This window comes from Chrysemys picta, chromosome 10, assembly GCF_011386835.1.
Source record: "Chrysemys picta bellii isolate R12L10 chromosome 10, ASM1138683v2, whole genome shotgun sequence".
Taxonomy (NCBI): Eukaryota; Metazoa; Chordata; order Testudines; family Emydidae; genus Chrysemys; species Chrysemys picta.
Window position 1 is genome coordinate 26,721,405 of NC_088800.1, and position 14,763 is coordinate 26,736,167.

The window sequence follows — 14,763 nt, forward strand, 5'->3', positions numbered from 1 at the left end:
GGTATATTGGAAGGGTTTATAGTGGATCTGATAAGCTTAATTAGGGAAAGTACTAAATTCTAAAGCTTCCTATAAAAATGACTGTTACCCTTCCTCTTATGTTGCTTCTTACTTACTCCTTGTAACTTCATAACACTCCCCCTGGTAGTGCAAATATAAAAGAAAAATGTACTTCCCAAGCTGTGTGAGGTGAATGTGGGACCCAGTTCAGTTCAGTGGAGGCCAGAGCAGGTTGTTGAGAGAAAAGCACTATAAAGTAGTCTTCATTTCTTTGTTTCTGCCAAACAAGCTTCTGCAGCCTTCTAGAGTTTTATGTGAATAGGTAAGCAAGGTAGGGAAACATGGTCTCTTAACTTTGAAGTGGTGTTTTCCATATACAGAAGGTGTGCCCTGAGATCCATTTATAGAAATGAATATTATAATTGGAGGTCATCTGATAAATTATCCATATTTGATGTCCAGATCAATAATGCTCTACAGGTAGAGATCCTTACCAGCTGACCTCCATCAAGTTAGAGAAAGGTTGGGCAATATCTTTGAAATTCTCAATGGGCTCTCAAATGATGAATAGGAACAGCCACTTGTAGACAAGAAGAGAACAAGAAAAAAACTGGAAAAATGATTCTGTCTTCAGATCAGGCTCAACTGTGGTGTCTGCTGGTGCCTGTTTAGTAGCTCTCCTCATAGGTCAACAGCACTTCATAAGGGATATGACTCCTTCACCATGCCCCACACCCACATCCATTGTATGGTAACAGTGTGCTTTCATAGTCACATAGCTGCAGCATCTTCTGGAGCAAATAGAATATTCTATGTAATTATTTATAAATAAGATCCACATTGTAAATATAAATAGGGCAATAGTTCAAGAAAGGGAGAATGGGTATTGCAGGAAAAGGGGAGATTCTGACAGCCTAAAATTTCAAAAATGACAAGTTATTCTGGGTGTCCAGTTTGAGACACTGTAAAGGGTCCTGATTTTCAGAAGATGGGTGCTTTGTACTCACTAATATAGTGGTCAGTAGGATGGAAGGAACAAAGCGGGAGATGGAGACTAAGGGAGCAGTAAAATGAGAGGAACAGAGAGGAGTGTAGAGGGGGAGCAGGAAGAAATAAAAGCAGAGAGGTAAGTGTGGCAGGATTGTTTAGGGCCTCAAAAGCAAGAGTGAAGAATCTGACTTTGGTGTAGTGCAAAAGAAAGAGTCAATAGCTGATCTGTAGGAATACAGTGCAGGATCTCGGACAAAGTTCCCCAGTCTCTCCTGAGGAGCCAACCCTTCTAGAGAGAATCTGGACTCGAGCATCTGGCAGTTTTCAGAGCCCAAGAAGTGAAGCTTTCCTTGACCAAGCCTAAAGTGGCCTTGAGAATCACCAAGGAAAGCTCCTCAGATTAGTAAAGGATTTCTTTATGGCCATAAAGTACCATTCTATCCAGTAGTCAGGGCCTTTGGCTAGTACAAAGGCATCCACTGCTTCTTCTAGGCCTCTATCAGATTTTTCTACTAGTGCTGAGTTTTCTTGTGGCATCTCTAATCTGAGACATGAGGCTTGTTTTAACTTCAAAACCTTAAACATCCTGCACGTATGGAGGAAACACATTCATTGCAGCCAAGCACTGGTGATATCCTCACACAAGAAGAGGTTAGCATAATCATTTTTTGTGATCCTATCACATGCTTGGCCTTGGTCAGAACTGAAATGGGAGTCTTTTAAAGAACACCAAAGTGCTGCATAAAGTGGTGTTTTTGATTCAATAGGCTTAGTTTAAAACTCGATGACGCTTTCAGATATTTCTACTGCAGTAGATCAATCCCTGATGCACTAGGGAAAAAATGTGTTTTCTAGATACCTGTAAAGTTTTATAGAGCTCCATATTTTTGGAAGTGGAGGCACTGACATCCCATTAAAGGGCATCTATCGCTACCATCTCTGCAAGACTGTAATAAATCAACTACAGAACTAGATGCTAGGGCAAAATGCCAGCTGTCGCTTTAGTTTTTCCATTTATTTCAAACTGCCAATGCTATTTTCACATAAACTTTTTATATTTATTTTTCTAATTCCTTTAGCATCAATTTATTCCACAATTAAGCAGAAATGACATAAATATTCTGAATAAAGCATTTAGATGGACTGGCACTGCCTAAATAAAGGGAATATTTGACATTTTCAGTTTAATTCATTCTTATTAACATTCCCACAAACACATTTATTAAAACCCTTTTTAAGTCCCCTTATCATTTGCTTTCCACTCTGAACACTCAACCAAGGGAGACATCTTTCATAAACTATGATAGTTTTTGTTAAAAAGACTTTCTTAACATACACATGGTGAAAATCTTGTTGATAAAATGTCAACATGTTACTAGTGTAATCAGAATGAAATATTATTCAAAGAGGAACTTATAATAAATATTTCCTAATTTGTAATAGTGGAATTCAGCAGTGTATGAAAATAAATATGCTGCGTGGAAATGTATATATACGTCAATCAATGTTTTATGTTCTTTGGTCAGGATGAGTTGTACCTTTGAATCCCACAGAAAACTAGTGCACTATTTCTACGTCAGAAAAAAACTACTTTGCAGGTAGAATTAAACCAATGACAACTTTTCTCCTTTTGATATGTACTTCACCCAGGGTTCATAAACAGAAGACAAAGACAAACAATGCCCAAACTCTTTGTTTTTAGCCAGATGCTACATTTTAGAATCATCCATTGCAATGAAAATAAAATAGATTCCAGTTATGGAAAAGCAGATTACCATGAAAGAAAAATTCTGGAGTAGTTACAATTGAAATTTAAGTTCTTCCTACTGAAACAAAAATGACACCAAGGGGGCTTTTAAATGGTGGAATGCGTGCTAATTGGCTGAAATTCTTTTTTTCATATGCTAATATTTGCGCAGCTGTGTTTATAATATACCCTGAAAATTTTAAGATGCATTACTTAAGATATATTTCCATGCTTCTTGTGGTTTTGGGAGGACTCCACTGGAAAGAGGGGCTTTTGTTCATGGACTTGAGCATGCTACTAATTCAGAGGGAGGATGGCAATGTTTTTCATAATGCTTCCTCTTTTACAGCACTTGTGGAGCCCACAGTCACAAAGTTTACATAGTGGCTGAGCACAGTAACATCTTTTTATGTGTAATTTCTCTTGTGTGTGGGTGCTGCAGGTTTGAGAAGTACAGGACGGTGAAAAATAAACATTTTAGAACTTATAGTAGGAAGTTGTGCACCCAGATAAGTGGGCATTACACTATTGGCCAGATGATCAAAGTTATATGCATACAACTATGTCCTCATATTTATATGTACCTAACTTATGCACACTGCAGTCTTATGCAATCTGCTATTTTTATACACGTCTCCCCACTTGGGTCCTAAACTGACCAATGCATATACATCTATCTTATTTGTGTGTGTACCTTGAGTATTTCCGTGCAGATGTGTGGTAATATTTCCTCACTGTATATTCAACCTAAACATTCTTTCTTACGTTCATCCCATTTCTCCTGATTATTATTCTCATTGATTTCCATGAGGCCAGGATTTCATCCTCTTTGTACCTGTTCCTCTTTGATGTGCTGGTAGAATGGTATGGGCTCCTTTAGTTGTTGCTTAGCCAAGCTCAAGAATTACCATTAAATAGTCAACAACTGTTAACAAAATAAATCAACAGCATTGTGCACATATTTCTGTTTTGGGTTTCACCTTTGACAGATGGGTTTTGAAGGAATCAAGGCTGAATGGGTATAGAATCATGCTAACTAAAAATGGCAAATTAGGTCATGGAAATCCATCTGAGCCACAATCTCAGAACTGGCTGGGGGTTCAACATAGCTCAAGTTTTAATTTGTTTCTTTGCGTTAAAAGAATGTAACTCCAATGAAAAGTCTGTAGCCACTGACTGAAGGATAGGTCTAAGTAGGGATGAACTACCCAATAAAGAAGGAGCCTCTAGTGTAGCTCATGAGCATTTTCTTTTGTTTTTTAGTGTTCTATTCCTGTCAGGATCTGGGAAGTCCACGTGTTAAATACCTTTTGAAATAGCTCTTCTTTCTTTTGATGATTTAAAACCAAAGGGTGCCTGAAAATGCTTTTAGAGTGTTCATTCGTCCCTTAATTTAAACCAACCTGGAAAAAATCAGCTTCTGAAATCATTGGTACATTTGCGCAATCTTTAAAGAATGTTATCATACGTTCTCCCTCTCAGTTGATTGCAAAAGCTGTGATTATGAATTTCCTGAATGGAAATGCCCTAACAAATTGAAACACTGACTCTGCTTTTAACTCTGATAAATATACTTTAATCCAAGAGTTCTAAATCAAATCTGCAGCAGGTTGGAAGAGTTAACCTTCCAGTCTAAAGGCCTTAACTTTGGCCTTGTTTTCTCTTGTCTCCTTCTCTCTGGCCTACCTTCTTGTCTGTCTCATTATCAATCTATTCAAATGCTACTGCTAAAATAATCTTCCTCTCCCCTTCTTCAGACCTTGTCAGCCTACTTCTCAGACCCCTCCATCAGCTTCCTCTCTTTCTCTGCATCATCTTCAAGCTCATTATCCTCACACTTTCTGTCATGCTGCTCCCTTTGGTTGGAGTTGTTTCACAATATAATACATCACCATATAACTCTGCACATTCCTAGTCTGGAAGTAGCTGGGGTATTTTATATGCCTCTGATCTCTGCAGGGTCCTTGTATACCCATAGCACTGTATTAAAACTCTAATAATCAAACTGATTGCAGCAGAGCTTAGGGATGACCCTAAGGGGCCTATCTATGCCTGTAATGTTTGCACATTCCTAGTAGTGATATCGTCTCATCGCTCTGCAAGTAACACCTAGACTGGAATGTAGTAGGGACAGTATTAGCATCAACTTTGCCTCTTTGTTGCGTGACAGCTATGTGTGGGAGCCATGGGCTGGGCACTTGCACTGGTTCAGTGTGAGGAGGAAGAACAGAGGCCAGTCATGATAGGGTTTTTTAACTTTAGAAAAATAGCAGTTTTTAGATATACACTTGCACTAATTCAAACGGGTGGAAGGGATAAGCAAACATGATCAGGTTGCTAGTAGCAGCAAGGGTATCTCCTAGTAGCATTTTAATAAGACTGGCCGTTTGCTCAAGATCTCTCTCAAGCCCTTGAAGTAGGCCCACAAGACCTCACAACCCAGCTTCGTTGGCCTCTGTCTCCTATTGGTCTCAGCCATTTAGTCCTCTGTTCTTTTCTATGCTTTTCTCCTCCCCCATGAGCGCTGTTCATTAAAAGCTCACTCAAACCAGCTATATCCCCCTAATCTGGTTTGGCCAGCAGGAAACAAGGCGATACCAGCTGCCTCAACTTCTAAGGAGAAAAAGTGAAGAGTCTGCAGCAGAAATGAGCAGAAAAAAATAAAGAACTAGAACAAACCTATGTTTCTTTTTGCAGTTTTCTATTAATTTCAATGGAAGATTGCAGTACTGCAATTCTGCCACTAGTAAGTGCTGTGAGAGGCTATACCTGAGGACCATGGCCCAGTTTGCTCCCATGATTCAAAATGGCATCTCCTAGGAGTCAGCATAAAGAGCCCGGAAGACTTGCAGGGCTTGTTTGTTCAGTGGAATGCTTTACAAAGGTGAGAGGAGCCTCTTCAGCTTTGTACTTCTGTGGTACAGCGAGCAGGAGATTGAAGGAATATGTAGCATGTGCCTCCTTCTCCATGGTCCTCACTGGAGTCTCATACAGTTAGTGCAATCTGGGCTAAACTTTTAATAGTGCTCTGTCCACTAGGCTATACTGTATCAGAGTACCTATGAATATTTGTTTGCATCACAAGTGCCTCTTCTTACTTCAAACTCTTGATATAAGGATCAGGGGCCCAGTCATGTATGTGTTAAAATTTACAAAGGTTTTGTTAGTGAGTTCAGTGCAAGTATGATCAGGCCCTAGATTTCCAGGATTTGCACATCATGTCCTTGTTGTCAAGCATGTTCTGTTTCCTAAGTATCTTCCTACAGAGCTGTAAAAATAATTAAATTAAATAAATGACCCACAACAGTTCACCCCTCCCCAAAATTCTTATTACAATCCCATTGGAGGAAAGCTAATTTAAAGCAGGTTCAATATCACATATTGCTTGTTTAATAAAACCACTCAGACTCCATGGGATTATCTGTAAGCATGATTCTTTGTCTGTTTTACGTTTTCAGGAAAAGTCAGTCTATTAATGCACTGTCAACACAACACATACTGTTACTAATGTGGGTGGAATGTTTAGCCCGTTGAGTCCCTTCAGCTAAATGGACTTGAACCCCACACACATATTCCTGTGTAGCTGTGGTGATGACAGAAAAAGATTACACTTCATGTATGTATTTGGTCGAGAAATGTTGCCCAAAGGCATAATATTTGCAAGCCCAACTTAAAGACCTGATGAAATTAGTTTAATTGTAAGGAAGCTATTTCATATTGTTGTGGCACTGTATGTCATCACATTTGACAAGTACCAGGGCCTAACCTTTTAATTGAAAATTACTTTGGGACTCCTGCCAGACATTACAAACTGAAAATACTAAAACCCCATTACTGGGTCACGTAATATAATAGGCACAAAGTCAAATGTCATTATAACAAGCACACTCTATGACTGTGCAGGTGTGAAGCTCTGTGTTGATCACATATTTTGACTGAAGAATAATTTCCTGAATAGCAATTTGTTGCCTCATTCAATGAAACTGAAGGTTTTCTACAGCAGTTAAAATGCAGTCCTTCCAGAGCTTATTGCCTTTTGTCAGAAAGATTGATTAGACTGTGTAATGATAGTTTCTTTATTTCTATATGTAGATACATTAAAATGGGTTAATTATTCCCAGTTTAAATAAGTGTTTTTCCTTGAAACCAGTACTGTTTAATGTAGCTAGCAGCACTTCAAGGAGCAGTGATGTTTTGCTCATTATACATCTGTATTAACAAGGGCATACACTTTATTTTTAATTCCTGTGAGTCTTCAAGGATAATCAGATTTGGACACAGCAATAATTTACCAGTGTATTAGCTCTGATCTTCAGCAGTTCACAGTCCATGCAAGGCTGGGTCCATGGGACTTTTGCAGCTGCTGAGAGAAGATTCAGATTGCAAATAAAGATGAGGTTACAGGGGAAGGAGGAGGGATTTCATTTAGCCCAGTGTTTCCCAAACTTGGGATGCTGCTTGTTTAGGGAAAGCCGCTGGCAGGCTGGGCCGGTTTGTTTACCTGCTGCGTCCGCACGTCCGGCCGATTGCGGCTCCCACTGACCGCAGTTCGCTGCTCCAGGCCAATGGGAGCTGCTGGAAGCGGTGCGGGCTGAGGGACGTACTGGCCGCCTCTTCCAGCAGCTCCCATTGGCCTGGAGCAGCGAACTGCGGCCAGTGGGAGCCGCGATCGGCCGGACCTGCGGACGGGGCAGGTAAACAAACCGTCCTGGCCCGCCAGGGGCTTTCCCTAAACAAGCGGCATCCCAAGTTTGTTTGGGAAACACTGATTTAGCCCAATGAGGGAGTCATAGAAGAAAAGCTGCTCCCCATTACTATTTTTTTCTTGCAACCACACTTTCAGAAATGCTCTCTAATTATGTGCCTCCATTCATGTGGCTCCTTGATACCTTTAAAAATCAGGCACAAGGTGACTGAAGTTGGGCAACCAAAATTGGGGGCACACAAAGTAACATTTTGGCATGAGTGAACAACCTGGCTAACACAACAAAGCCCCCATACTCATCGGAAAGGGGAAGAGCAGAGGACTGCATAAAGTCCAGTAGGGATTTTGCTTTGCTAATCTAATTAATGGAGAGGGGCTAAATGTATATTTAGATAGAGAGATGTGTTCTATGAAAATATCGTAGAAAAAATTGGTAGATGTATGTCAAATGTGATTGTCATACTGTCTGTGTAAGTGACTTGAAAAAGGGCTGGATTAATGGAAGGCTTGATTGAACCACAATCTGGAGTAGAGCCTTGACAAAATTTTTTGGCTGAAACATTTATTTGCCCAAAAGATGCAGCTTTGGGTCGACTGATACGTTTTGTGAATTTGTGTCAATTTCAGCTAATTGTTTTGGTTGAAAGGAAAAAAAGAAAGTGTTGGAAATACTGAAATGTTACGTTTTGATTTTGGGGGCTAAAGTCAGAAGGGGAATTAGACACCCTTAACAAAATGATAAAACAGGTGTTACCTTTATGCTCAGTAAGCTAGTAGTTAGTGTACTCATCTTGGCTGTGGGAGACCCAGGTTCTAATCTCTGCTACAGTGAATATTTAGCTATTTATACAAAGTGAAATAGGTCCAACAAAAGCATGATAAAGAGCCACAGTCCAGTAGTGGCATATGGGAGGCCTGGGTTCAAATCCCTGCTCCATATCAGGCAGAGGAGAGATTTGATCCCATAGCTTCCAGGTGAATGTGCCAACCACTGGGCTATTGGCTATCGGGGTGGCACTGCTACATTCTTGTTTTTTCTTGAGCAAAGACTCACCTGGTTTAGGCACTTAGCTCCAGGAAAGGGTTCACAGCTGTGAATCCCAAATGGAGATAGATGCCTTCCCCAACTCAGAGTCAGGCACCTAACTCCCTTTGAGCAGTGGGGCTTAGGCCACACCCCTCTCCTTGGTGTTTCCTATTGGCTAGTTTAGGCAGCTCCTCACACAGTGTGCTGCCTTCTGTGAATCCCTTTTTAGGCACCTAATTCACCCTATGCATTGTATGGGGAGCGTGGGCCCCTAACTCAGGGTTGTGTAGGACACCGAAAAGTTAGGATTGCAATGCCTACAGCCCTCTTGTGAGTCTGTCTGCTAGATCAGTGGTTTTCAAACTGGGTTGCGCATACCCCGAGGGGTACATGATAAAAATCCTCAAATAGTGGACAATGCATTTTATTTAGGGAGACTTGGCAATCTAATGAACATATAATTTCCTTTCAATTAAAACTGCAGCCGCATTGGTGTACGTGTCCTCTCTGCTGTGTGATTCAGAGGTTTTCAAACTGTGGGGCGTGCCTTCCTCGGAGGGTGTGGAGGAACGTTTTTTGGGGGGGAGCAATGACATCAGGTGACTCGAGCTGGTGTTGTCAGGTGGCTTAGCTTGGGCCAGCTCCATCTGGTGTCACTGCTCACTCCTCCCCCCGAATGTTCCTCCGCGCCCCCTAGGGAGCATGCACTCCACAGTTTGAAAACCTCTACAAGCTGTTGCTAAATGGAAAACAGAAATCTGAGGGGGCATGTGACCCTGGATGCCCCCTCTCAACACATCACCTCTGTCAATCTCAGATAGAGGTACACAGTAGACTACATTATTTAGAAAGGGGTGCGTAGCCTAAGAAGTTTGAAAACCACTGCCCTAGAGCTTTGGATGGATGCACTCTGGTGTGGAGTTGTTTTGTTTTTTAATCAAATTCAAATCAAATGTATTTCTTACGCAAATTGCACCATATTGTAGCTGTGTTTAAAAAAAATCGATCAGCTATGGAGGAATTCATACTAGCAATAAAACCAATGTGCATAAATAGCCCATGAGTGGGAAATGACAGGTTGTTTTGTTTTAAATAGGGATTACAAGTTTTGGCACAATGAGATATTTTTGCGCAAAACCTAGGGTATGTAAATCCGCTTGAATAAGCGCCTAAGAAAAAGTTCACATGAATCCTTGCAAACTGCATGTCCTGTGATTTGCACAGGTGCAATATATGTATGTGTTTGTGTTCTACCATGCAGAATATCTCTTAATGAGGGCCTAATTCTACAAATCCTTATTCATACCCGTAGTCCTTACTCACCCAAGTGGTCTCAGTGATATCAGTAGAATTACTCCTATGAGGTAGCAGAACCAGGCGGTAAATCATATAAAGTCAATTTCACTTTTAAAACGTGAGTGTGATTCTAGTGGCCAAAATAAAAATGGAGAGCTTCCCACCAACTCTACTTCATTAATAATGTTGGTTTACTCAAAGGTCTGTATCTGATGACACTACACCCTGCCTTTGTTCCGAAGATTCACACACACAGGGAAACTGACGAAAGTTTATTTTGGAAAAGGAGTAAATCCAAATGATGGATACCATGTGTCAAAATAATCCTTAATGCATGTTTGCACTTTCACACTCAAGTTTAAATTATGCTTTAGGATCCATGTAGAGGATCAGTTTGGCAAGGAACAACCTGAGTTATCCAACAAATTAATGCATTCTGTTGCATGGAGTACAGAATATATCCATTTCACTGAAATGCAATACGGTATACATTACATTCAGAGAGCTCTCGTGATCCTAAAAACAGATCACCTGAAAATCAAGTAATGGAAACATCCCCTTATGGCCAGGTCTTCCTTTACTCAGTGTTCAATCTATTTATTCTTGAAGAGAACAGATGACTAAGGCATGTTATTGCAAAGTCTCTTGTTATCTAGACTCTCACCATTATGGTACTATTATAACAAATTAATAATCTTTGTTTTATCAAATGGCTTAAAAACATTAATTAAGCCTCAGATGAAGTAGATATCTCCATTTAACTTGTGTGGAAACTGACACAATGAGAGGCTAATAGGGCCTAATTATCAGAGATGATGAGCACGTGCAACCTGCATTGATTTCATTTAGAGTTGTGGGTGCTTGGCACTTAATCACATGCTTGCATGCATTCCTGAATAGGGATGGACCCAAGAATGTGTTTAACTGCTTTTCTGAATTGGGGCCTGTGTGATTTGCCCAAGGTGTACAGCAAGTCTATGGCAGAATTGGGAAAAGAACTTGGAACTCCTGACCAGGCCAGCAAAATGACCAATAGGCCATTGTCTGAGACTAATAGACTTGTTTTAGAGACTTTCTTAGATTTTTTTTAATCCAGCTGTTTGGGCATTTTTGCACAGCTGTTAAGTATTTCAGCACACATACACAAGTATTTCAAAGTGGTAGCAGAGCAGCTCACCTGCAAAGTGTTCTTTCTGCATGTGGGAATCCATGTGGAGTAGAGACTGAAGTCTCTGTGGTAATAGGGCCTTGCCCTTCACTTATTCTGAATCTGGTTAATGTTTGCTCAGTCGGCTGGGAATGGAAAGTATCATGTTAATATCATATTGACAATCAAAATCTTTCTTCTGTGGATGCTAACTATTTACTGAAGCATTAAAACAGTTTGGTAGAGTTGGGTTTTGTGACTTCTTCTTAAAGTAGAAACACATTGTTGCTGTTGGTCCACGTTGTTACCATGCTGATACCATTTTCCTCCTCAAATAAAAACCTCAAAAAAGACACTAGTGCTGTAAAATAATCGCAGTTTTGCAGCTTAACTCTTAGCAAAAGGAATATTTCAATGGTGACAGTTCTGGAAAGACTTCAACTTTTAAATACTTACAACAAATAATAAGTAAAACTTTGTGATTAATGTTTCCAGAAGGGACTATTAACATTATCTGTACATCTGTTCATGATATAATCTCCAAATGAAAAACATTCATTTGAAAAAAAAATGACAAGTATTATCCAATGTTTCAGTGCAGACTTCACTCTGTGTGGACATCCTTGGTAAGAGTTAACCAACAAATTTTTCATCTGATCACTATTTAGCCAAACCTCAACAGTACTCCTGAGGTTGCTTAAATGTCACTGACGGCTTCTCATTTCGTCTGCTGAAAAATGTGGTCATTTTAAATTATGCTACATGAAAGAGCTTTCGATTGCATTAAATAAAATTGGCCATCATCGTTGATGAAAATACTCAAAGGTAAATCAGGCATAAATGCTGTGAAACAGCATATTTTAAGTCTCATTGATTTAAATATTAGGAGATTGTATAGTTTGTTTTTGTGACTTTATAAGTAATTTACAGTAGTCTCACCATATCTTGTGATACATTCAGGAAGACAGAATATGAACTTCTTATAAATTTGTGTTAACTCACAAAATAATGACCTATGTTGGTCAGCAGCAATTTGCCAGTGTAAGGCAGAGTCTGCTGAAATTAATACAAGTTAACAAAGTGAGAGAAATCCATTGGACTCAGGTCTGGGTAACTTGGACCTGAGTCTTAAATTAATTTTACTCCGTCTGTGAAAGTTGGTAAGATTCATGTCGTCAGTGCTAAAAGTCACCTTTTTCTTCACACGTGTAGTATTTTCTGCTGGCATTAAACAATAATACAAATTGGGATCATGTTAAACATTTTCTTATGATATACAAATTGACATTGACTGATACCATTTATAACTCTAGTTTTTCATTGCATGGTCATTTTGATCATTGGTGAGTGCTATTTGCTCGTCAGCCTCTGATTCTCTATTGTCTTGCATCAACTGGCACAAAAAATCAGTGACCATATAATGGGGTTACAGCCATCATTTATGGATTGCCTTTGATTTTGACAGAACATGCTTTGACTGATGTTTTCTTACTGACAGAATATTCAGATTCTAAAAACAACTCCACTGCCATTCAGATGTAAGAATGAAAGTGACAACCTAAGGTGCCAAACGTGAGGAATCGAATGAGGGATACACAATGCTAGGTGTTCCTTGCAAATTTAACACGCACATGTGATGGAGCTAAAAATGTTATCATAAAAGGTGTCTAGTGTCAACTATTACAAAAACAGATAATTAATCAAAGTGACAGGAGAGAGAACAACAGGAAAAACAGGGCAATCAGCGATCTCAATAGACCTAATCACATGCTGAAAGTTAATCACGTGTGTATTGCTAGATTAGGGTCTTGCAGCAGGGTAATCTACGCATTTGTTAGAAACATTTGAGGTCAGGCAAGCCTTCTTTAACATACAAACACAGCCTGTGAACTGAAAGAATTTCAAGAACTGATCTGGCAACACCATTTTTCTGGCCTGTGTGGACAGGTCAGGACTCAACCATTCTTGATCCTAAAATCCAGAAAACTCTGTGCACCAGGTCCAGCACCAACCAGCACAGCTATGCAGTCTGAAAGATGAGGACACTTCTGTAGTGATGGGATCTAAAATACTCGACACACTTTCATCAGCAAATACCTCGTTTTGCCAATTATTTATTTAAAACTTGACTTAAGGTTCTGTATCTGGAACCTCAGAGACAGAGTAACACTGATAGTTGCCTCAGAATAGTCTTTGTGGTCATCATCTTGTCGGACAGAAGGTAACTACAGTAGCAATTTAATGTAAGTAGAGGGTTCAGGAAGTCATATGGCAATAGCCTATGCTCCAAAAATGTTCCACCTCTTACCATGCTACCTGCATATTCAGTCTGATAAGGGTGGGTAACATCATGTTAATTGAAGGTTCCCTTTATATGGCGTGTACAGTATACCGGTAAAGTGTATTGTCTGATTTATGAGAGTAGCACTGAGGGAACTACAGTATATAAAGTAGTCACCAGATATTGTTACAGACTAAGGGTAAAATTCTGTACTCAGATCTAGAATTTGATATTCTGCTCTTTTTAGATGCATGGAAGTCCTAATGGGAATTCTGAGGGAGTTCCATACATGCAGAATGTTGGAACTGAAATCCACAGTGCCGATATGAGAAAATAATTTTGCCCAGGGTGGCTATTAAGGGGGGGATACAAGGTACAATAGCAAGTATTCTCTGTGCCACAATGTGATTTTTACCTGTACTACCTATCCTTGGTATTCCCTATACTGAGAATACAAAATACCATGGTACATTTAAATACGGCTGATGGTGAATGACTTATTCTTAATGGCATGTACTGTAGGGAAACAACTATATTATTTGGTTTTTTTAGTGATCCCAAAGAGTCAGGAAACGCACACCACACAAAGTCTCGTATACACCTGAGAAGGACAGGTGGAAAGATGAAGTAGATGTGCAGTTTGACAGAGTGGGAATAGTTCTTGTCCTATCAGGTTACTCTGTCTCCCTTTGCCCCGCTCCGCACATGCCATGGCTCCATGCAGCTTCATGTTGCTCCTGGAAGCAGCGGCATGTCCCCCCTCCTGGCTCCTATGTGTAGGGGAAGCCGGGGGACTCCGCATGCCACCCCCGCAGCTCCCATTGGCTGGCAACCTGTGCCCCAGCCCTGATCCCCCTCCCACCCTCCAAACCCCTTGGTCCCAGCCCGGAGCACCCTCCTGCACCTCAAACCCCTCATTCCCACCACAGAGCCTGCACCCCCTTCCGCACCCCAATCACCAATTTTGTGAGCATTCATGGCCCGCCATACAATTGTCATACCCAGATGTGGCCCTCGGGCCAAAAAGTTTGCCCACCCCTGGTTTAAACATTGATTTCTGCTTTAAATAAAATTAATGCTTATTTCTCACATTTTGAATCATAATCTGTGGAGCTAGAATAGAACACAGACGTCATTTTTGGCAAATATAATTTATATACTTGTATATGATATTTTTGCTCTATCACCTTTAAGACTGTGTTGAACAAAAGCTTGGGTTGTGCAGATTTATGGAGTAAATCTCTGAAATACATATTCTTCTGGCTGTGTTGATGAACCAATTGTCTCACTGATCATATGGAAAGGGGTAGTTTACAAGGATGGCATATTTATAAGTGAATTAAGAGAGCTGCATACTGTCCATGCATACAGGAAACCTCTTAAGTAGAAATACACAATGTTTCTGTAAATGATGATTGTTTACATCATTTGCTGCAGACTTGAAATCATGGTGATTATAAGAATACCTATTTGTATCCATTGTCTGATGATGTGGCAATCTGTCATCGTTGCTCATATTCTCACTGGTACCTTTCAGATGATGTTAAAACATCTCAACAAAGGTGACAAG